This window comes from Sapajus apella, unplaced genomic scaffold (assembly GCF_009761245.1).
Source record: "Sapajus apella isolate SASKATOON/1434 unplaced genomic scaffold, GSC_monkey_1.0 scaffold14, whole genome shotgun sequence".
NCBI lineage: Eukaryota > Metazoa > Chordata > Mammalia > Primates > Cebidae > Sapajus > Sapajus apella.
This window is the reverse complement of record NW_022436954.1, coordinates 27,882,100-27,904,570: the sequence shown is the minus strand read 5'-3', so window position 1 is coordinate 27,904,570 and position 22,471 is coordinate 27,882,100.

Sequence of the window (22,471 nt, the reverse complement as noted above, 5' to 3'; positions counted from 1 at the left end):
ATTTTACTTCTGTTTAAAGAATTCCCTTCAGAATTTTTTAGTTCAGGTCTGGTGGCCAAAAATTCTCTCATGTTAAAATGTCTTTGCTCCATCTTCATTTTTGAGAGACACTTTACTGGTTATAAAATCCTAGATTAGCAGTTATAGTCTATCAGTACTTTGAAGAAGTCATGTTTTCCAGCCCATTTCTATTGAGAAGTTAATTGCCTGTCTTACCATTGTTCCTTTGGAGATAGTGTGCCATTTCTCTTGCTACTTTTAAAGGTTTTTCTCTTTGTCTTTGGTATTTAGTAGTTTGATATGCCTGGATGTCATTTGCTTTGTATTTATCCTACCTGGTATTCACAGAGCTCCTTGCATCTGTCAGTTGATGCCTTCCATACATTTGCAAAATTCTCAGTCATCATCTTTTTAGGAAATTGATTTGGGAAATTCTTTCCCTTATTTCTCTCTTTGACTTCTATTACATATGTATTAAAGTTTTTCACTGTGTTTAGCATGGCTTTTATACTGTTCTGTATTTTTCACCTTTATGTCTGTGCTTCAATTTGTGACTATTGCTTATTGAACTGTTTTCAATTCTCTAATTCTATGTTGCTTGGTCTCAAACTATAATTAACCTATCAATTGAGTGCTTTTTTCAAATTTTTAAATTTTTACTTCTATAATTTGATTATTGTTAAATTTGAAATCTATAATGAAATTTTCCATTTTCTCAGCCTTTTTTTTTTTTTTTTTTTGAGATGGTGTCTCACTCTGCCACCCACGCTGGAGTACAGTGGATCTCAGCTCACTGAAGTGTCTGCCTCTCAGATTCAAATAATCCTCCTACCTCAGCCAGATCCTGAGTAGGTGGGACCACAGGCACATACCACAACACCTGGCTAATTTTTTTTTTTTTTGAATTTTTGGTAGAGACAGGGCTTCACCATGTTCCCCAGGCTGGTCTCAAACTCCTGAGCTAAAGTGATCAGCCTGCCTCAACCTCCCAAAGTGATGGAATTACAGGCGTGAGCCACCATGCCACTTTCTTGAACACATAAAGCATAGTTATTTTATGCTTATATGCTAACTTCAATATCTGGATCATTTGCAGTTTTATTTCTATTGCTTCGTCCATGTTTGTTTTTGACTTTTGGTCTTATGGTCCTACTCCTTGACATGTTGCATTATACACATATATGATAGATGCTCCGGAAATGAGTTTTCTTTTCTTCTTTGGGCAGACAGAGTAGAACTGTTTACCTGAATCTAGTCAGGATCTGAGATGAGTCATCCTAGTTGCAGCCTTGGAGAGACTCAGTATGTTTCTAGTTCCCTTCTTTATCTAGAAAGCAGCTCTCAAGGAGCATCAACTAAGAGATACTTTTGTTTACTGAGCCTCCTCCTTTTGGATGGTCTGGAATTTGAATCTCATTTTCTAAGCACTGAGATACTACAGAAAACTACTCTGTTTTTCAGGGTTATTTCTTTGCATTTTAAATTTTCTACATTCATAGCTTAAGAATTCAACAGATGTCTTTAGGAAAAACTGGACATGCATTTGAGGATTGTCATTCTCAAATTTGCCACTCCAACCCTTTAAAGTGCTGACTATCAGAAATACAATTCGACCTAGCAATCCCATTCTGGGTATATATACCCAAAGGAATATAAATTATTCCATTATAAAGACATATGCACATGTATGTTTACTGCAGCACTATGCACAATAGCAAAGACATGGAATCAATCCCAATGCCCCTCAAATGATAGACTAGATAAAGAAAATGTGGCACATCTACACCATGGAATACTATGCAGCCGTAAAAAATGAGATCATGTCTTTTGCAGGGACATAGATGGAGCTGGAGATCATTATCTCTAGCAAACTAACACAGGAGCAGAAAGACAAATATTACATGTTCTCACTTATAAATGGGAGCTAAATGATGAGAATACATGGACACATAGGAACAACACACATTGGGGCCTTTTGTGGGGTGGAGGGTAGGAGGAGGGAGAGAATCAAGAAAAATGACTAATGGATACTAGGCTTAACACCTGGGTGATGAAATAATCTGTACAACAAACCCTCATGACACATGTTCACTTATGTAACAAACCTGCACATGTGCCCCTGAACTTACAATTTAGTTTTAAAAAATTCTGCTGGTTTCTTTGTTCCTCAGCAGAAAACTTCTGTTTAGGAAAAGCCTGGATTCTCAGCCTCTGGATCTGCCTAAAATCAGTATACGGCCCCAAAGAAAAAGCAATTGCAGAAAAAGCAATTATCCTTCTACTTTTCTCCACTTTCTTTTATCTTAGTCTTTGAATATTCATTGCCTCAGCAGCTTTCTTATGGAGTTAAACAGATATTATTTTGCATTTTATCCAACTCTTTAGGTCTTCTCAGCAGAAGAGTTGCTCTGTTGCAAATCATTTCCTTCTATACCAAAATACAGTCTTCTTGAAAGAAAAAATAGTTCAAAGAAAAAATCTGGAAAAGACAGCTGTCAATTTATCTACAGAAATAGATGGAAAAGAGCCTGGAAGAGATAGATAGCCCTCCTCTAAGGAGAGTGCCAGAGTAGCTCTGGAGAGCAGATAGACAGAGGCAGTAGGAGGAAAGGACCGGTGAGACTTACAGATTCATGGAAGAGGTCAAGGTCCTGCCTAGCTTCTTCCTGAGTAAGCCCTCCATGGCTGGCCCTAGAGGGAATATAGGGACTACAAAGGGAATATAAAGTCCATATTAAGTTATGCCCATAAATGACTCTGCTCAATAAAAGCTTGTTGAATAGGTACAGATGCAGATACCAGCAAAGTGAAAAGTTTGAGGGATATGGGAGAGGCTTGACAGCATACATTACACCAGATGTGTGGTTTGGAGTTGCATTAATAAGATAGAAATGATAGTAGCCTGGATGAGTGCTGAGTTCCTCGCCCAGTGCCATCTTCCCAACCAATATCTTTGCTTTTGGACTGACCTGGGGGTAGCTCCCCTCTGCTGCCCCAATTGTGAATAAAGATTGTTTGCTTTGTAAAAAAAAAAAAAAATATATATATATATATATATATATATATATATATATGACTAATGAGAGACTTCTCAGGAAAGAGAGAGACTAAGGGACTTCTCAGGGAAGATTTGGCTGACTACTTCTCCTCAATATTTGTTGAACTCTTCCTTTTTAAAGCATGTTTGCTTTTCTCCACCCACACTAATGTTCTGCCAGTCCATGCCACTTTAATCTCACTGGCTAAGTCTGTCATATCCCAGAGTTCTCTCCCTTCTCGCCCCAGGACCCTTCATCACACTATGCACACTTTATGTTCATTGCTCAATACTATGCATTCGCTATTAGATTCTCAGCTTCTCATGGGAAGGGATGGTATCTTTCTTTTGCTTCTTAATGTGATCCCCACACTTAGCAGTGCTTGGAGTACAGCAGATGTCTAATAAGTATTTGCAAAATTAATAATGATTTTTTGCATCATAAATTCTGTCTTTGGAACATTTGCTCTACAAAGTAGTGTCTTTTAAATTTGTCCCCCTACTACTTACTACTAACAGCAGTTACTCAGTCTTAGTCATCATTCTAGGAGTTTTAAATGATATATCTATGGTCCTTATAATAATCTTGCAAGGTAGGTATGATTACATTTTTTTTTAAGAAACAATTGATGTACAGGGAAGTTAACTCGCTTGTTCAAGGTGATCATTAGATAGAGGATTTGCCTTTAATGCCCAATCTCTTTCCATGGCACTGCACTGCTTCCTCTTATTTAAAGCTCTGATGAACTTCACACACTCAGGTCTTATGCAAACGTCTTCTCTTCTTTTTGAATTTGTCTGCAGAACCTAACACCATAATTCTGTTCTGTCCAACTCACATGTGAAAAATCAAGACACTTGAGGTCTTCCTGCGTATTATGACAGGGAAACAATCCCATCATACACATAGGAGAAGGCAAGCTGCCAATGGGATCTATCACATGGAAAGACTTTCAAAGCTTCCCTAGGGCCATCTGCCCCAAATGCTTTTCTCACTTTCTCCCTGACTTCTTGATGCTTGAAATTTCTCCCACAAAGTTAGATATAAGGCTTTAAATGCAATTAGTTCTAAGGGAGAGGGGACTCTTACATTAAAAATCAAACTAAAGTATGCGTAACTGATGTTATCATATATTTCATTGTTGGTTTGACTTGGGGCAGGGCAATGAGGTAATGCTGGAGGAGAGACAGCTGAGAGACTTGAGGAAGGGGTCTGGAAGAACTTGGAATACAACAATGTCAGCAGAAGCCGGACGAAGTGGCAGACGCAAAGTCATGAACAGTTCACAGTTTCCAAAACTGGGATGCCCTCCATCCCAACATCCCTAGAAGATACAGTCCCTTCATTCTTCTCTCACAGAAAGAAGTTCTGAGTGTTAGCATCCTGATCAGTTCTATTGGCAAAAAATTCCAATTCTAAGGAATAGGGAAATTACAAGAAGGGGAGAAACATACCCCAACAGTCCATCTGGGGAAGAAGGGTCTGCAGAAAACCCTTCCAAATGCTCATGATACCAATGTCTCCCACCAGAGGCACATCTCCGCTTCCTCTGACTAGCATGGACATCAACAGCTCTTTCATCTACCACTGAGCAGGGCCAGCGACTACACTGTGGGAGAGTTCAGGCTGGGTTCACTTGGTGCCTGGTCCTGGCTCAATCATTTTGTAAAATGTGGAGGTTCATACAGATTTACTAAGGGTTTAGGAGGGTATCAGCCCAAGGGTCAGTATAAAAACCAACAGCAACATTGTTTTTCTGGGTTTGGTCTTATTCCTTGTGAGAATTCCTTCGATTGGCAGTTTCTCAATTAAGTGTTCAGTGAATACTTGATTAAAAATTACCCCCAACTTCCACACACCCAACTCTCTCTCCCCCTCTGCCCAGCTTTATTTTTCTCAATAGCAATGACTTCTGCCTTTGAACATACCATCTAATTTGTTTATTTATTTATTTATTGTTTGTTTGTTTTTAAGACAGAGTCTTGCTCTGTCACCCAGGTTAGAGTGCAGTGATGCAATCTCGGCTCACTGCAGGCTCCACCTCCTGGATTCAATTGATTCTCCCACCTCATCTTCTCAAGTTGCTGGGATTACAGGCGTGCACCACCACGCCTGGCTAATTTTTGTGCTTTTAGTAGAGATGAGGTTTCACCATGTTGGCAAGGCTGATCTTGAACTCTTGACCTCAAAGGATCTGCCCATCTCAGCCTCCCAAAGTGGTAAGATTACGTGTGTGTGTGCCCGGCCCTTTATTTGTTTACTGACTTCACCATGGATATATAGGGAATTTAAAGTCCATGAAGGATCTCTGAGGAGTTTGTTCACTGCCATATCCCCAGAATATAGCAGTGCCTAGCCCCTAATACATGGTCAAAAAAATAGTTGTGAAATGAATGAATAAAATTAGTTTATACATGTAAAGTATTTAGAAAAGCATCCAGCGCATACCCAGAATTCAAATAGTTATCATCATTTTCATTATTATGAAATAAAATTATTATGAATAAAACATAAAATTAATCATGAATGAAATTAAAGTATACATGCAAACTATTTATAAAAGTGTCCAGCATAAACTCAGCATTCAATAGGTATAATTATTTTTAGATTGGAATTCAACAAAGTAGAGATGTTTGTTCTACATCTCTAATGTTAACAGAAAATGGAACATCCTTTCTATGAGTTTTTAAAATAAAGCACTCTATCCCCAGTGCTTTCTGCTGCACATATCTTTATTTCTCTACATCCAGATCACTTTATCCTTACTTGGTCTTGATCTCTGCTGTATCCTGTCACTAGGGAAGGCAAGCTTCTAGGTAAACATATACAGAAACTAAGCGTATAGCAAAAATGGCTTCTTTTGGTTATGAGGCTTGAGAACATCAATCAATGACCTATACATAAAAGTTGATAAAAAGAAAGTCTCCATATTTTGTTTGCCAACCTCAGGGCACAGTAGGAACCAGAGAGTAAAATGGAGTCATATACCGTGTGTTAAACGAATTGAATCAACCCTTTTCTCTTCTCAACTTCAGCTTTTGCTCTGTGTCTCCCTGGTTGCTTAGGTTCTCTGGAACCATGTGAATCCTGCTTTGTACACCAAGGGGCTCTGTTAGGGCTGGAGGTGTCCTTTTTTTTCACTATGAACTCCTCCCTCAAAAGTAAACATCGTAAGATATCAAACTGGCAGAGCTTCACCTTCACCCACCACTTTAAAAATTAGCAAATCGCTTCACAGATGTAATCTTTGCCAAGTCACTCAGAAATAGGTGGGAACAGAAATGAGGTACTTAGGGAGGGACTCGAAGGCTTTTAATATTGATCAAAAGCGTCGCCCAACAGGCAGAGACTCCCAGTGTGAACTTCCCAAGACTCAGGAATGGGGTGGAGAATGTCGTGACTGGCTTTGTGGCCATTAAGAAGGAAGAACTGCTTCTCTGAAGCAAAACTAAGGGACTTGGCTCAGAATGATGCCAGGTGCACAGCATCATGGGACTCCTTGGGGCATGACCTCGCTGTCTCCTGTGTGACTATCTCATATCAGGTTAATGGGAGTCCCAAGGGTGAAACTGAAGTCAAGCCATGTTTGCCTTGCACTTGTTTGTCCTGTTTGGGCTCCTGTCCATCTCCTACAGCCATAGATGGCCTCTTTTGTGAAACGTATGGACCGGGAGTAGAAAGGGACCAGTTTTATCTCAGCCAGGATTACTTTGTATAGCCCATGTGCTGTGGAGGTAAGAAAGGTGAGAGAAGACTCAATTACTCATTCACTCATGTGTACACATTTGCAGGGCACTGGGCTAGGTACTGGATATAACAATAACAATAATAAAATAATGACTGTATGTGTCAGGACTGTGTCAAGTGCTTTCCTTGATGAGCTTATTTAAATTTCACAACAATCCTATAAGGTAAGTGCATTATTCACATCATACAACTGAGAAATTTGAGGTTTGGAGAGGTCAAGTAACCAGCCCAAAGTCACACACCTGGCGAACACAGAAATAGAATTGAAATCCAACTTTGTGCTTTTAACCATCATAAATATTTGGGTGAGTTTCAACACTCAAGAGGTTCACAGTCTAGTGGGAAAAACAGACAAACATGTGAGAGGTGTGGTAATTGCTAAAGGATTGATCAGTTTTAGCCACAGTACAGTAATTGGCATAGCACGAAAATTATCCTCTGAAGCTTTGAATTATAATTAAGTCCCTTTTATATAGTCTAAAGCAGGGTTTTTTAACCTTGGCACTATTGACATTTTAGGCCAGATAATTGTTTGTTGTGGAAGGCTAGTCTGTGCATTGTGGAACATTTAGCAGAATCTACTTATTAAATGCAAGTATCACAGGACCCCAGTAGTTAGTGATAACCCAAAATGTCTCCAGACATTGCCAAATGTCAGCTGGGGGCCAAAACTGCACTCAGTTTAAAACCACCACTTTACAAGAATTAAACATTTTTAAAAGGCAAGAATTATATCTTAATTGTCATTTCATTCCTTCACCTTGCATCCCAACATACAAATATCTATAGAACACTTCACCCAATAGCAGCAAAGTGCACATTCTTTATAAACACCCATAGAACATTCTCCAGGATAGGCCATATGCTACACCATTTTAAAGTCTCAGCAAACATAAAAGAATTGAAATTATTAGATGTATGCTTTCTGAACATAATGAAATTAAACTAAAAATCAACAACCAAAAGAAATATTAGAAATCTCCAACTATTTCGAAGTTAACACATTTCAAAATACCCTATGGGTATAAGGAGAAGTCACAAATGAAATTTAAAAGTATCTTGAGCTAAAAGGAAATGAAAACACAGTGTAACAAAATTTATGGCTTGCAGCTAAAACAATGCTTGAGCTATGTTTTTACTTAAGAGTTTCTGCACAGCAAAAGAAACAATCATTAGAGTAAACTGGCAACCAACAGAATGGGAACAAGTTTTTGCAATCTACCCATCAGACAAAGGGCTAATATCCAGAATCTACAAAGAACTAAAGCAGATTTACAAGAATAAAAACAAACAAACCCATTCAAAAGTGGGCAAAGGACATGAACAGACACTTTTCAAAAGAAGACAAATATGCGGCCAACAAACATATGAAAAAATGCTCATCATCATTGGTCATTAGAGAAATGCAAATTAAAACCACATTGAGATACCATCTCATGCCAGTTAAAATGGCGATCATTAAAAAATCTGGAGACAACAGATGCTGGAGAGGATGTGGAGAAAAAGGAATACTTCTATACTGTTGGTGGGAGTGTAAATTAGTTTAACCATTATGGAAGACAGTGTGGCAATTCCTCAAGGATCTAGAAACAGAAATTCCATTTGACCCAGCAATCCCATTACTGGGTTTATACCCAAAGGATTATAAATCATTCTATTGTAAAGACACATGCACATGTATGTTCATCGCAGCATTGTTTACGATAGCAAAGACTTCTGACCAACCCAAATGCCCATTGATGATAGACTGGACAAAAAAAATGTGGCACATATACACCATGGAATACTATGCAGCCATAAAGGACAAGTTCGTGTCCTTTGTAGAGACATGGATGAATCTAGAAACCATCGTTCTCAGCAAATAGACACAAGAACAGAAAAACAAACACTGTATGTTTTCACTCACAGGCAGGTGGTGAACAATGAGAACACTTGGGTACAGGGAAGGGAACAACACTCATAGGGCTAGGTGTGGGGGTGGAGGGGAGGGAAGGGGAGGGACATCGGGGTGGGGGGTGGGGAGGATGGGGAGGGATTACACCAGTAGGAATGCCTTATGCAGGCGAAGGCAGGGGGGATGGAGACGGCAAACCACCATGGCATCTATGTACCTATGCAACAATCCTGCAGGATGCAGGATGTGCACATGTACCCCAGAGGCCAAATACTATTTTTTAAAAAAGATATGCTTTTAGCTTTAAATGCATATAGTCTAAATAAGGAAGTTCAATTATCAATAATCTAAGACTTTATCTCCAGACACAAAAGAGAGGAAATAAAACCAAGCATGTTGAAGAAAGAAAAAAACAAAGATTATAGTAAAAATCAATGAACTAGAAAAAAATGGAAAAAAAAGTCACACCAAAAGTTGATTTTTTGTAAAAAATCAGCAAAATTAATAAACATTAATTAGATTTACTAAGAAAAAAGAGACAAGACACAAATTATTAAGATCTAGTATAAAATCATTATACTACAATCATGATAGAATCTACAGAAATTAAAACATTATGAGAAATATTATGAAGAGCTTCATGGCATTAAATTGGGCAACATAGAAGAAATGAACACTTTCCGTTTTTAGAAAGACATAAATTATCAAAACTGACTCAAGAAGAAATACTAAATCTAAGTAGATAATATGTAATGAAATTTAAAATCTTTCTCCCACACATAAAAACACTTGGGACCAGAGTGATGACTTTACTGACAAATTTGATCAAACATTTAAGGTCAAGATAATACGAATCCTATTCAAACTATCAGAAAGTGGAGGAATAAAAAGCATTTAAACAACTTACTTTATGGGGCCATTATTATCCTGATACCAAAGTCAGACAAATAAAATAGGAGGAAAAAAATCTGCAAACTAATATCTTTCATGAATATAATTATTATGTAAACAAAATATTGGCAAATTGTATCTACAACATATTAAAAGAATTATATATGACAAAGTGGATTTTATCCCAGAATGTAAAGTCTATTTAAAATAAATCAATGAATATAGCATACCATATTAATAGAATAAAGGTTTAAAATTACATGATCCAAGATGGCTGATCACTAGCAGCTCGGGATTGTAGCTCCCAGTGAAAGCACAGAGATTGAGAGGACGCCACACTTTCAGACGAATTTTTGTTGCTCAGGGACCAGGAGGTTCCCAGCGGAGGAGCCTCATGGGTCGCCAGCTTGTGGCCAGTGTGGCGGTTTTGCCAGCACTCAGAGCTACGGTTCTTTGTGCGGTCAGAAAAGCACCATCAATCTTAACTCCACTTTTTTACCCGGCGCAGTGGGTTGCTCAGATTCCTGCACTGGGAATCAACAAGTTGGACGTCCACTCAGAAACCCAATTAGAAAGTCGGTAATTACAAAGACGACAGATGGATAAATTTATAACGAAGTGAAGAAACCAGCCTAAAAAGGCTGAGAACACCCAAAATCAGAATGCCTCTCCCTCTACAGGGGATCACAGTTCCTCATCAGCAACAGAACAAGGCCTGATGGAGAACGAGTGAGTTCCATTAACAGAAGTAGGCTTCAAAAGGTGGATGATAAGAAACTTCTGCGAGTTAAAAGAACTTGTTCTAACCCAATGCAAAGAAACTAAGAACTTTGAAAAAAGGTTTGACGAAATGCTAACGAGAATAGACAATTTAGAGAGGAATATAAGTGAACTAATGGAGCTGAAAAACACAACACGAGAACTTCGTGAAGTATGCACAAGTTTTAACAGCTGAATTGATCAAGCAGAAGAAGGGATATCAGAGGTCGAAGACCAACTTAATGAAATCAAATGAGAAGACAAGATTAGAGAAAAAAGGATAAAAAGGAATGAGCAAAATCTCCAAGAAATACGGGACTATGTGAAAAGACCTAATCAACGTTTGATAGGTGTACCTGAATGTGACGACGAGAATGAATCTAAGCTGGAAAATACTCTTCAGGATATTATTCAGGAAAACTTTCCCAATCTAGCAAGGCAGGACAATATTCAACTCCACGTAATACAGAGAACACCACAAAGATATTCCTCAAGAAGACCATCCTCAAGGCACATAATTGTCAGATTCACCAGGGTTGAAATGAAGGAGAAAATACTAAGGGCAGCCAGAGATAAAGGTCAGTTTACCCACAAAGGGAAGCCTAACAGACTCACAGCAGATTTCTCAGCAGAAACCCTACAAGCCAGAAGAGAGTGGGGGCCAATGTTCAACATCCTTAAAGAAAAGAACTTTCAACCCAGAATCACATATCCAGCCAAACTAAGCTTCATAAGCAAAGGAAAAATAAAATCTTTTGTGAACAAGCAAGTACTCAGAGATTTCATTTCACCAGGCCTGCTTTACAAGAGCTTCTGAAAGAACCACTACACATAGAAAGGAACAACCAGTATCAGCCTTTCAAAAAATATACCAAAAAGTAAAGGGCATCAACATAATGAAGAATTTACATCAACTAATGGGCAAAACAGCCAGCTAGCATCAAATGGCAGTATTAAACTCGACTAAATCCCCCAATCAAAAGACACAGCCAAAACCCATTGTATGCTGCATCCAGACCCATCTATACACAAAGACTCAAAACAAAGGGATGGAGAAAGATTTACCGACCAAATGGAGAGCAAAAATAAATAAAAAAATAAAAAGCAGGAGTTGCAATTCTCACCTCTGATAAAATAGATTTTAAAGCAACAAAGATCAAAAGAGGCAAAGAAGGACATTACATAATGGTAAAAGGATCAATGCAACAAGAAGAGCTAACGATCCTAAATATATACGTACCCAATACAGGAACACCCAGATACATAAGACTTATAAAGAGACTTAGACTCCCACACAATAATAGTGGGAGACTTCAACATCAGTATTAGACAGATTAACGAGACAGAAAATTAACAAGGATATCCAGGACCTGAACTCAGATCTGGAACAAGTAAACTTAATAAACATTTATAGAACTCTCCACTTTAAATACACAAAATATACTCTTATCAGCACCACATCACACCTACTTACAGGTTTAAATGAAATATTGGTTGGCTGCTTGTTTGTTTTTTTCTTCCCTCATTTTTTTCCTGTCTCCATTATTAAGCACAATTATTGCTATAAAAGAGGCTTTCAATACCCATTTTCAGACTGCATTTTAGCCTGGGCAATAAAGCAACGCTTCCATTCTCTCCCCCTCTTCCTCTTTGTTCCTCTCTTTCATTCTATTTTTTAATTTTCTTTCCTTCTTTCTTTCTTTCTTTCTTTCTTTCTTTTCTTCTTTCTTTCTTTCTTTCTTTCTTTTTTTTCTTTCAAAAAAAAAAAAAGGAAATGGTGACTACTTTTTTCCTACTTTTCATACTTGGGGCTTTCAACAGAAAAGTGTGTAATATCAAGTCAGGTTTATATATATATAAATACCAATTTTTCTTTTTATTTTATTCAGTGATAGCATTATGAAACTTCCAACTGTTGGTTCTGAATGATTGAACTGAATCCCTAGTAAGTCTAACTATATTTTTTGGTTATCTTTACATGTATAAAAAAATTCCTGAATATCACCATCACATTGCTTGAAGAAATTTTGTAATAACAAGGACTATGTGCTGAATGAATACTTGGATTTACTGAAAGCCTGGCACTCAGCTTTTTACATGTGTCATTTTATTTAATGCCTACAACAAACCTATGACATGACAATGTTTTTTGAAGAAAAAAAATAAAATTACATGATCATTTCAACAGACTCAGAAAAGCATTGACAAAATCTAACACTTATTCATAATAAAAATCTCAGCCAACTAGAAACAATTTACAAAATCCTATAGTTAACATCATGTTTAATTGTGAAAGACTGAATTCTCCTAAAATTGGGATCAAGGAAAGGATGTTCACCCTTACCACTTCTTTTCAGCATTGTACTGAAGTTTCTATCCAGTGCAGTAAGCCCAGGAAAAGAAATTAAAGTCATATAGATCAGACTGGAAGAGGTAAGATGGCCTTTATTTGAAGACAGGTGACTTTTTATTAGAAAAAAAGCTATTAAAACAAGTGAACAAACTGAGCAAGATCACAGGATACAAAATGAATATACACAACCAGTTGTGTTTTTATATATTAGCAATGAACAATCCAAAAATAGGATTAAGAAAATAATTTAATTCATAATGGTATCAAAAAGTCCTTCATAGCTTGAAGGACTCAGTATTCTTGAAATAGTAATTCCCTTCAAATTGATTCGTAAACTCAACACCAATTTTTGAAAATTCTAGCAAATCTATTTGTATAAATTAACAAGCTAATTCAAAATTAATGTGAAAATGCAAAGGACATAGAATAGAATAAACAATTTTGAGAGAGAAAGACTAAGTTGGGGAATTTATACTACCTAACTTCAAAATTTACTATGAGCCTTCAAGAATCAAAACAATGTAGTCCTGGCATAAGTACAGACATACAGATCAGTAGAACAAAGTACCCAGAAACAAACCTCCATATTTATGAACCATCGATTTTCAACAAAGATGCTAAGGTAATTCAATGGAGGAGGAAATAGTCTTTTTCTAAAAATGAAGCTGGAACAATTGGATATCCATATGTAGCAAAATGAACTTAGATGTTACCTTACTGTGCACATAAAAAGTAATTAAAAGTAAATTGCAGACCTAAACATAAGAGCTAAAAATATAACATTTCTAGAAGAAAACATAGGAAAAAAATCTTTGTGACTTTGGGTTAGGCAAAGAGCTCTTAGATACAGCATGGAAACCACGATCTATAAAAGGAAAATCATTTATAATTTGGACTTCAGAATTTTAAAATGTTTGCATTCTGAAAATACCATTAAGAATGTGAAAAAAGCCACAGACTGGGAGAAAATGTAGTAAATCACGTATCTTATAATGAACATGTATTTGAAATATGTAAAGAACTTTTTCACTTCGTAAGAAGACAACCTGGTTGAGAACTTCCAATGAATTTGAAACAAAAACCTCACCCAAGATACATCGAATACAAAAAGCACAAGAGAAGATGCTGAACATCACTAGTTATTACAGAAATGTAAGTTGACACTACAGTGAGATACCACTATATACTGACTAATATGGGATTTTTTAAAAAGATATTTATTGCATTTCTCTAGAAAAAGCTTGACTCAAAAATCTGTTGATAAGGTACAGGTTCCTGTCTTTAAATTTGTCAATAAAAGACAGCTTCCTAAGCCTCACTCCAGAATTCATGAATCAGATATTTCACTGATTCATAATCTCTGGTGGAGGCTTAGGAGCAATACCAGAGTCTACATTTCAAATAAATCCACTGGCATTTTAAATAAACATTACATTCAACAACTATTGATGTAGGTCTTACTTTAGCCATTCTGTTATGAGAAAATCAAACTGGAATTAGTGTAATGTTTTTAACTCTAATTTTATGCCTTTTTCATCCTGTATTTTTCCCTATCTCTTTCAAAGCCCCTAATTTGCCCCAATCAGATTTTTAAAATTTGGTGCATTTTCTATTAAGAGGATAGGACCTCCTTTCAATACATTCCTCCCTCCCAGTGAAAGGCCCACATTCTAATTATTGACAATGCATCGGTTCATCCAGATATGCTTCAGCCTTTCTAGGTGTCTCCTTTCATCCACTATCAATGCAGGAGGGTGAGCTTTGTGCTTGGCCAGTCAATGCTGATGAGAGTGAGATGCTGAGGAACCAGATCAAGGATTCAGATCCCGCTGCTGTACTGCTCCCAAAGGATTTCATCCTCTGGCTCCATGACTCCTGCCTTAACTGTAATTCAAAGGCGCCTAGTGTAGGGGTCGAGAGTGTGGCCTCTGGAGTCCAACACCTGGGTTCAAATTCTGGCTCTCCCACCTAGTGGCTCAGACACAGTCTGACTTCTCTATTCCTATAACTCACCTGTAAAATGCAGATAAGAGAATTCCTGACTCACAGGTCCTTACAAGGACCAGATGGTTAAAGTGCTTGAAAGAGTACCTGGCATATGGAAGGGACTATGTAACTGTTTGTTAAATAAGTGGACCTGTTTGGGTTGATTTTGGGTTTCAATTTCCCATGGTACAGTTCTGAGGCATCTGAGCAGTGCCTGGGAACATATGTGACGTATAGATGTTTCCTTTTGGGTGTCAGCCTTTGGGGGTCACAACACAGCTCGATGCAGAAACTATGTTCCAAGAAAACCTAGAGATCCACTGTGTGTGTGTGTGTGTGTGTGTGTGTGTGTGTGTGTGTGTGCGCGCGCGTGCGCACGTGTGTGTTTTGAAGTGAAAAGGACAAACAGTTAACAACTAAAACTGTAATGAACAAGATACTCTCAGATATTATGAAATAAATAAAATAGGGTGATGTGATAGCACGACTCTGTGGTCTTGTTAAAGGTGTTCCCCTTGCGGCAGCTTCTGTCTCATCCCTCCCCAGTCGCACCCAACCCCGGCCTACTCCCTGCCCAAGATGGGGCAGCCAGGGCCAAACAGTCACACATGTGTAGTCCACATCACCACACTTGATTTCCTCCACTCCCAGGGGTCAAATAGGCTAATTTCCCACATCCTGTGCTTCCCTCTATATAAAAGCCCCAAATGACTATTCCAGTGACACTCCTTTGAAAAATTTTCCATGAACTTCGGGCTAAAACCTCCCTTTATTTAATTTCACCTTAATTGCATCAATTAGGCTCCTTTCATGTTTGCTCAACAAACTCTTTTGTTTCTTTCACTCAGCTCTGAGCAACAGCTGCCAAGTGGATTCTTTGTTCTGAGGCCTTTTTTTTAATGGTCTTCACACCAACCCTGTTTGTTTTCCTCAGTGGCAGCTCCGAACAAACCTGAAAAAGTGTTGCCATTAAGCCGCAGAGGGCAAGCTTCGTTGCCAGCTGCCATTTACCCCCATCCAGTTCCCGGAATGGAAAACGAGGCCTTTCTTCTCTCATTTTGAAGGGAAAACGTTTGGTTTGGTTGCGTTGGGAGAAGTGTCAGAGACCTCAGATAACTTGAATGCCCCTCAGAGTCTCACTTATGACACCCCTTCTCCCATCCCCAGTCTACAGTCCCTGAAGTCACTTTTGCTCTTTCAACCTATAAAGATTTCATGGCTACCTCCCTGACTCTAGATTCTCCCACTTTCCCCATTCTCACAGCTGGCAGAGAAGGATAATCATAAAACGGATCCCATCAGGCCACTCACATGCTAGACTCTTCCATGGCTTCTCACAGAATGCAGGGTATCTTGCTCACTCCTTAGCTTGCTACTCCAAGTTCTTCAGGCTTGACTCTTTAGTTTCAAGTTTCTCAACGCCTGCAACCCACATGAGGAAGCTTTTTTCCAAGATGGTTGCCATCAAATTCCTTCCCTCCTTCTGTAGTCAAGCCATTCCCCTATTAAGGGAAAGGGCTCTTACTATCCCCTCTCCCTTAGATCTGGGTTGGCTGCAGTGACTTGCTTGATCGTATGAATGCAGAAGTATGTTATGGAACTTCCAAAGCTAGGTCACAAGAAGCTTTGTATCTTTTACCTGGGCTTCTTGAAATACTCACTCTGGGATTATTTACTCTGAAGGAAACGAGCTACCCTGAGACTGCCATGTCATCAGAAGCCACATGGAGGAGCCCTGGATGATGAGAAAATGTAGAAAGAGGAGTCAAGGAACACTAAGCCACTAGAAATGCCAGTGAAAAAAAACATCTTGAAAGTGAATCTTCAGCCCCAGTGGCCTAGCTAATGGCAAGTAAATGAGAGCTGATCCATCCAGCTGAGCCTTTCTGCATTACTTACCCACAAAATTACAACAAAACCAAATGGTTGTTTTGGGGTAGTTTGTTACACAGCAATAGACAGCCAGGAAGTCACTTCTTCAGACTATTCTTTCAGACCTTGAAGTCCACCCTAAGCTATCAGGCATATTCCCATGTCACTGTCCTGGCCCCTGCTACTGTGTCTATCTGAAATAACACTTCTGTTCTCTGCATGGCTTAACTCTTGCTTTTTCTTTGGAAACTTAAGAAGTACTTTATTTGGCAAGACTTTCTTTTAACCTTTCTAGTTTGTATAGGACAGGTCCCCTCTAAAATTATTTTGACAAATATATATTAAGCTTCTACTATGTGCCAGACACGGGTGTTGAACGATGAGAGCACATGGACACAGGGAGGGGAGCACTACACACTGGGGTCAGTTGGGGGGAAATTGGTGAAGCACATTTCTATGATGGTCTGTGGTTCCCTGTTGTATCAAAGGCTCTGCATTCTGTTTGAAATAGCTTCTACCTTTATCTCATAATGAGCTCCCCCAAGGCTGAGGCTGTATGCTTCTCTATCTATATTCTGGGCATCTGGCACAGTGCTAGTATGTAGTAGGTACTCAAGAGATTCCAACCAAATGAACAAATGAATTCTGATCTTCAGTTGGTGTTTATATGAGCACTTGAGTTTAGGTTTGGCTGATTTCTGCCAAGTCCAAGCTTCCTGAAGTGGAAGCATTGTCAAAACCCTGAAATGATAGTGGTGGGAATGAAGTCTAACAGCAAACTTCCTGGTTTGGGTACCCTTCAAATGCAAATGCACCAACACTAAGAACCCAAAGTTGGAAATGCTATAGAATGAGCACTAGGACACACTTGTTTTGAAATAAGAACATTTTCTACTTTGATAGTGAGAGGGAAGAGGCAGCATTCACATCAGTCTGTACTACATAAGTATATGAACCTCTGAACTTAGGCCCTCTGTCTCTTCTGCCCTGAGGGTAGCAAACAAATGACGGATTGGAGGAGGCTAAACTCCAAAGGCTTTTTGTTTTATTTTGAATATACCAAGCAATCCAAGAAAGAGAACTTGTTCTTAAAATCAAAGTAATGTGTGCTTGCTCAGGGCTGGATACTAAAGAAAGATTTATCAATATTGAAGAACTCCATCTGTTTTTAGGAAGCTGCCTTGTGGTTACCGCTTCTTGTGCCTATTATAATCTCATGATAAGGAGTGATGCAGATAGTCTGGTAGCTGTTTGTCATTATGACACAGAGACAGCAAAAGCCCAGAGCCCAGAGAAACAACAAGCAGTTTGTGTATTATCTCAACCAGGACTGGATTTACCTCCTTCGCTCCAGGACCTCTGACAATGACCAGAGACATTTTGAGGTATCATGTTGGGGTGGGGCTGGACTACTGCTTCCAGTGGATAAAAGTCAGGGATACTGCTAAACATCCTACAATGCACAGGACTGCCCCATTACAAAGAATCACCCAGCCCGTGTTAGTAGTACCAAGATTGAGAAAACCCGGCTTTGGGCACTGGTTTCAAGTGTTAGGGTACATCAGAATCACTCAGAAGGCTTGCTAAGACACAGGTTGCTGGTTTGGGAGCCATGGAGTAGGGCACAGGAATTTGCATTTTTTTCTTTTTTGAGATGGAGTCTTAGTCCGTCGCCAGGCTGGAGTGCAGTGGCGTGATCTCGGCTCACTGTAACATCCATCTCCTAGGTTCAAGTGATTCTCCTGCCTCAGCCTCCCAAGTAGCTGGGACTACAGGCGTGCACCACCAAGCCCAGCTAATTTTTGGATTTTTAGTAGAGACGAGGTTTCACCATGTTGACCAGGGTGGTCTCAATCTCCTGACCTCGTGATCCACCTGCCTCAACCTCCCAAAGTGCTGGGATTACAGAAGTGAGCCAGGAATTTGCATTTTTTCAAATTTCCAGGTGATTCTGATGCTGCTCCTGGGACCAACCTTTGAATATCAATTGTCTAGAGCTCCTTTTCCCTAAGTAGTGGAAGCTGAGAGTGGGTACCACTCGCTGGGGCATGAAGAGAAGGTCTAGAAAGTGGGTTTCCATATAGGCCTTTTGGGGGACCTCTCTGACTTCTCAATAGGAATCTTTCCTTTGGGTCAGTGAATTTCATACTAATTCAGTCTAAACACCTACTCTGGGTTGGAACTAATTTGCACTAAATTTAGAAAAAAAAAAAAAAAAACCATTCTTGAAAGAAAATGAGCAACCTGAACCAGGAAGGGAAATCAGCTACAACTGGGGTCAATATTTTCGCACATTCCACGGGACTCACAGAGTGGGTAACAATAGCTCCAATTCTCCAGAGGGGCAGCCAGATCAACAAAAGTTCAATTAGTAAGTCTTGGCAAATAAAGGCAACAAACAGTTTGGCAATAATAAATTAAGGCCATGCTTGGCTTTCACCCAGGCTCGTTACTGTCTCCCTGCCAGGCTTTGTGAAAGAGTGGCTTTGAAGGCTCCTGAAAAGGGTTCATTTCTTGAACAATTCTTGCTTTTGTTTGCTGCCATTCTCTTCTTTTCTTTGCTCCTTTCTTCACTTATCATGAAGGGCACTCACAGGAGCATTGGGCTTCTGTCCTCCCAAGAGTATGACTTACTCCCAAGAAGGTACAAGGAGCCCATGTCAATTCTGCTGTCACCCACAGAGGACATCCAGGGATGAGAACTAAGGGATGGCAGACTCAAAGAGATGAGCTTTCTAGTTTAAAAATTCAATTTCTAAGAAAACAGAGAACAAAGCCTACTCACACTTAGAGACACTGCTTCATTTTGAACATATTTCTACAAATAAGGAAATGAAATCATTTGGTGAACATGCCAAGCACCTTGAAACTTTGCAAAATACAGTGTGGGGTCCACATCCTCCAAGCCCTCTGCGTCCCCTGAGATGTGGATATTAGCATTAATGATAATGATAATTATCTAATATTTCCAGAGCTTTTCTGTGTGTCAGATATATTTCTAAGCATTCTACATCTCTTCTTTTATTTATTCTTTTTTAGAAGGGCCTGCAAGATTGATATTTTATTATTTCCATTTTATAGTTGAGTAAATAGGGGCAAAGAAAAATTAAATGTCTGATAAAGTTATTTTAGTTCCTTTATGTGGCGATGCAGCCTGATTCTTGCCAATGGTGTACTTATAGTGTGCTAGGTGGCTATTCTACAACTTGTAGAGGGTCCGGTAGCAGTGGTGTACTCTCAAGCAAATGTCTCTCCTTTAGGCAAACACGTAGCAAGAGACCAACTCTTACCACCATTGAGTGAAGTCCTGCTGGCAGTTAGTGTTTCAGCTGTGCCTTGGCTGCTACCACTGATGGTTTGGGGACAAGGAGTAATGCTTGGGTTGCACTTAGGCAGCACTGAACTCACAGAGAGAATAGAAAAGGGAAAAGGGACCTAACAACAACAACATCAAAATGGCAGATCTAGATTAATATGTTGGGAAATCCAGTCCCATTGTGTGATTTTAGGTTTGACTTTACTGATCATCCAGGTCACCCCTTACTTGCATTTCCGGTTTCCCAAAGGAGGCAGTGGAGGCTAAGAGGATGAACCTATCCAAAGATACACAGCAAATGGTAGAAGTGAGACTAGAACTCGGGACACTGACACTTGTTCCTGTGTTCTTTTTATTATTTTATTCAGACCCTCCCATTGGTACCTCAGCAGTATGAGCCAGGTGGAATTTCTGGGCAGAATGGATTTAGTAAAATTGACAGAATCACAGAATCTTACCATCCAGAGAGATCTTACCTGGTTTAATTGCCTACCTTCTCAGAAGGTGCAGTGAGAGCCGTAGGAATGTTACAGACATTTCTCTGTGTCTGTTTTAATAGGAGTGAGCTCCACACACCTGGGGCTGAGATAGCATTGACTAGCCCAGTCAGAAGACATTGTGGGCCCCCTTGTGAGCCAGGCACTGCCATGTGTTATGGGGTCAAGTAAAAGACCATTGCCTTTTAGACAATGGTCCTACAAGAGCTTAGGAACAGAGAGCATGTCCCCAGCTCCCAGAGAATATCAGGGAGAAGCAGGAAATTAATATGGGGAAATTAAATTGAGGTTGGGTGCAGGGGTTATGAATGCCAGGCCAGACAGTCTTAACTTTACTCTGAAGACAAGAGGGGAACACCAGAACTTCTTAAGTCAATCTGAAATGGATAGAGTTCTGCTTTAGGAAAAGGAAGATGATGTGATGCCCAGACTTGTAGGTTGATATCAGATGGCAGAAATGGAAGCTAGATTACGGTAACCATCCAGGCAAAAACTAATGTGACGACTCAGCAATTTTGCATGTACGATTTATCAAATAGAAATGAAAATCTAGGTTCATGAAAAGGCTGTACATAAATGTTCGTTATAGCTTTACTCATGATCGTCAAAACAGAAACAACTTGAATAAATGTCAATCAACTGGAGAATGGATAAACAAATTATGATTTATTTCTACAATAGAATGCTACTCAGCAGTATTAAGAAAAGAACTACAGATGCACGAAACTATGTGGACGAATCTCACAGACATTATGCTAAGTGAAAGCTGCTGAACAGAAAAGAGGACATGCTGTATTATTCCATTTATATGAACTTCTGGAACAGCCAATCTAATCTAAGATGAAAAATCAGAACAGCAGTTGCCCTGGGAGATGGGAGCAATTGGCTGGGCAGGGACACAAAGAAACTGGAAGATAAAAATGTTCTAGATCATGATAGAAGCATGATTAAGTAGATGCCTACACTTGTCAAATTTGTACACAAAGATTTGTGCTGTGTAAATTCTGTGTAAATTTTACCTCACCTAGAAAATAACTGTAGAATAATAAAAGTAATTGAGCCAGGCAGGGTACAGAATGGCATAATTCTGACCCAGTGGGAGGTAATTTAATCATGAGGGTGGTTACCCTCATGGTGTTCTCATGATAGAGATTGAGTTCTCATGAGATCTCATGGTTTTATAAGGGGCTTTCCCCCCTTTGCTTGGCACTTATCTTTGCTGCCACCAAGTGAAGAAGGATGTGTTTCCTTCCCCTTCCACTATGATTGTAAGTTTCCTGAGGCCTCCCAAGCCATGCTGAACTGTGAGTGAATTAAATATCTTTCCTTGATAAGTTACCTAGTTATGGGTATGTCTTTACTAGCAGTGTGAGAATGGACTAATACAGCTAGGTACTGTGGAGTGTTTCAAAAGTGAGGGGAAAAAGTACATTCCCTGCCTTTAAGAAGCTTCTACCTAGTAGTGGAGACAGAGACAGCTATATAACTCTATATCACAGAAGTCGATACATGAAAAAAGCAGTAACTTACTATACACGTAAAAATGTAACACAAAGAAGGGAGAGATAATGTACAACCAAAAGATCATAGGACGGTCCATTCATTTTACAGATAAGGAAGGTAAATTTCAGAGAATTAATGTTACCTGTTCAAGATTTCATTGCTATTCAATAATTTTGATTGATTTCTGAGAATACTGAGCTATTTGATCCTAACTCTGGCTTCCTGGCCAGAGCTTCATCTCTATTTCTGTGGCAGCATCCAACTCTCATGTATTTACTGTAGTTCATGCTCACTCACCCACTGCACCTGCTTTTCTACTCCTCTTTGATATAATGAACACTGGCTACAAAGTACTCAGAGTAGATAGAAGTCATTGCTTCCCTGAGTATGAGCTTATTACAATATGCTATAAAATTGAATCTTGGACAAATGGCACCACTGATTTGCTCCCATTGAAAGCCAATTTTGACATTAGTTAAGCCCTTTACATAATCTCTGATTTGTGATTAAACACATTTTAAAAATACAATTAGTTATAGGCTGGAGCTACAAAGGCCTTTGATTCATAATTGGCTGATTGTTTCTAGAAAATTAAACAAGGAAGGAATCATACCT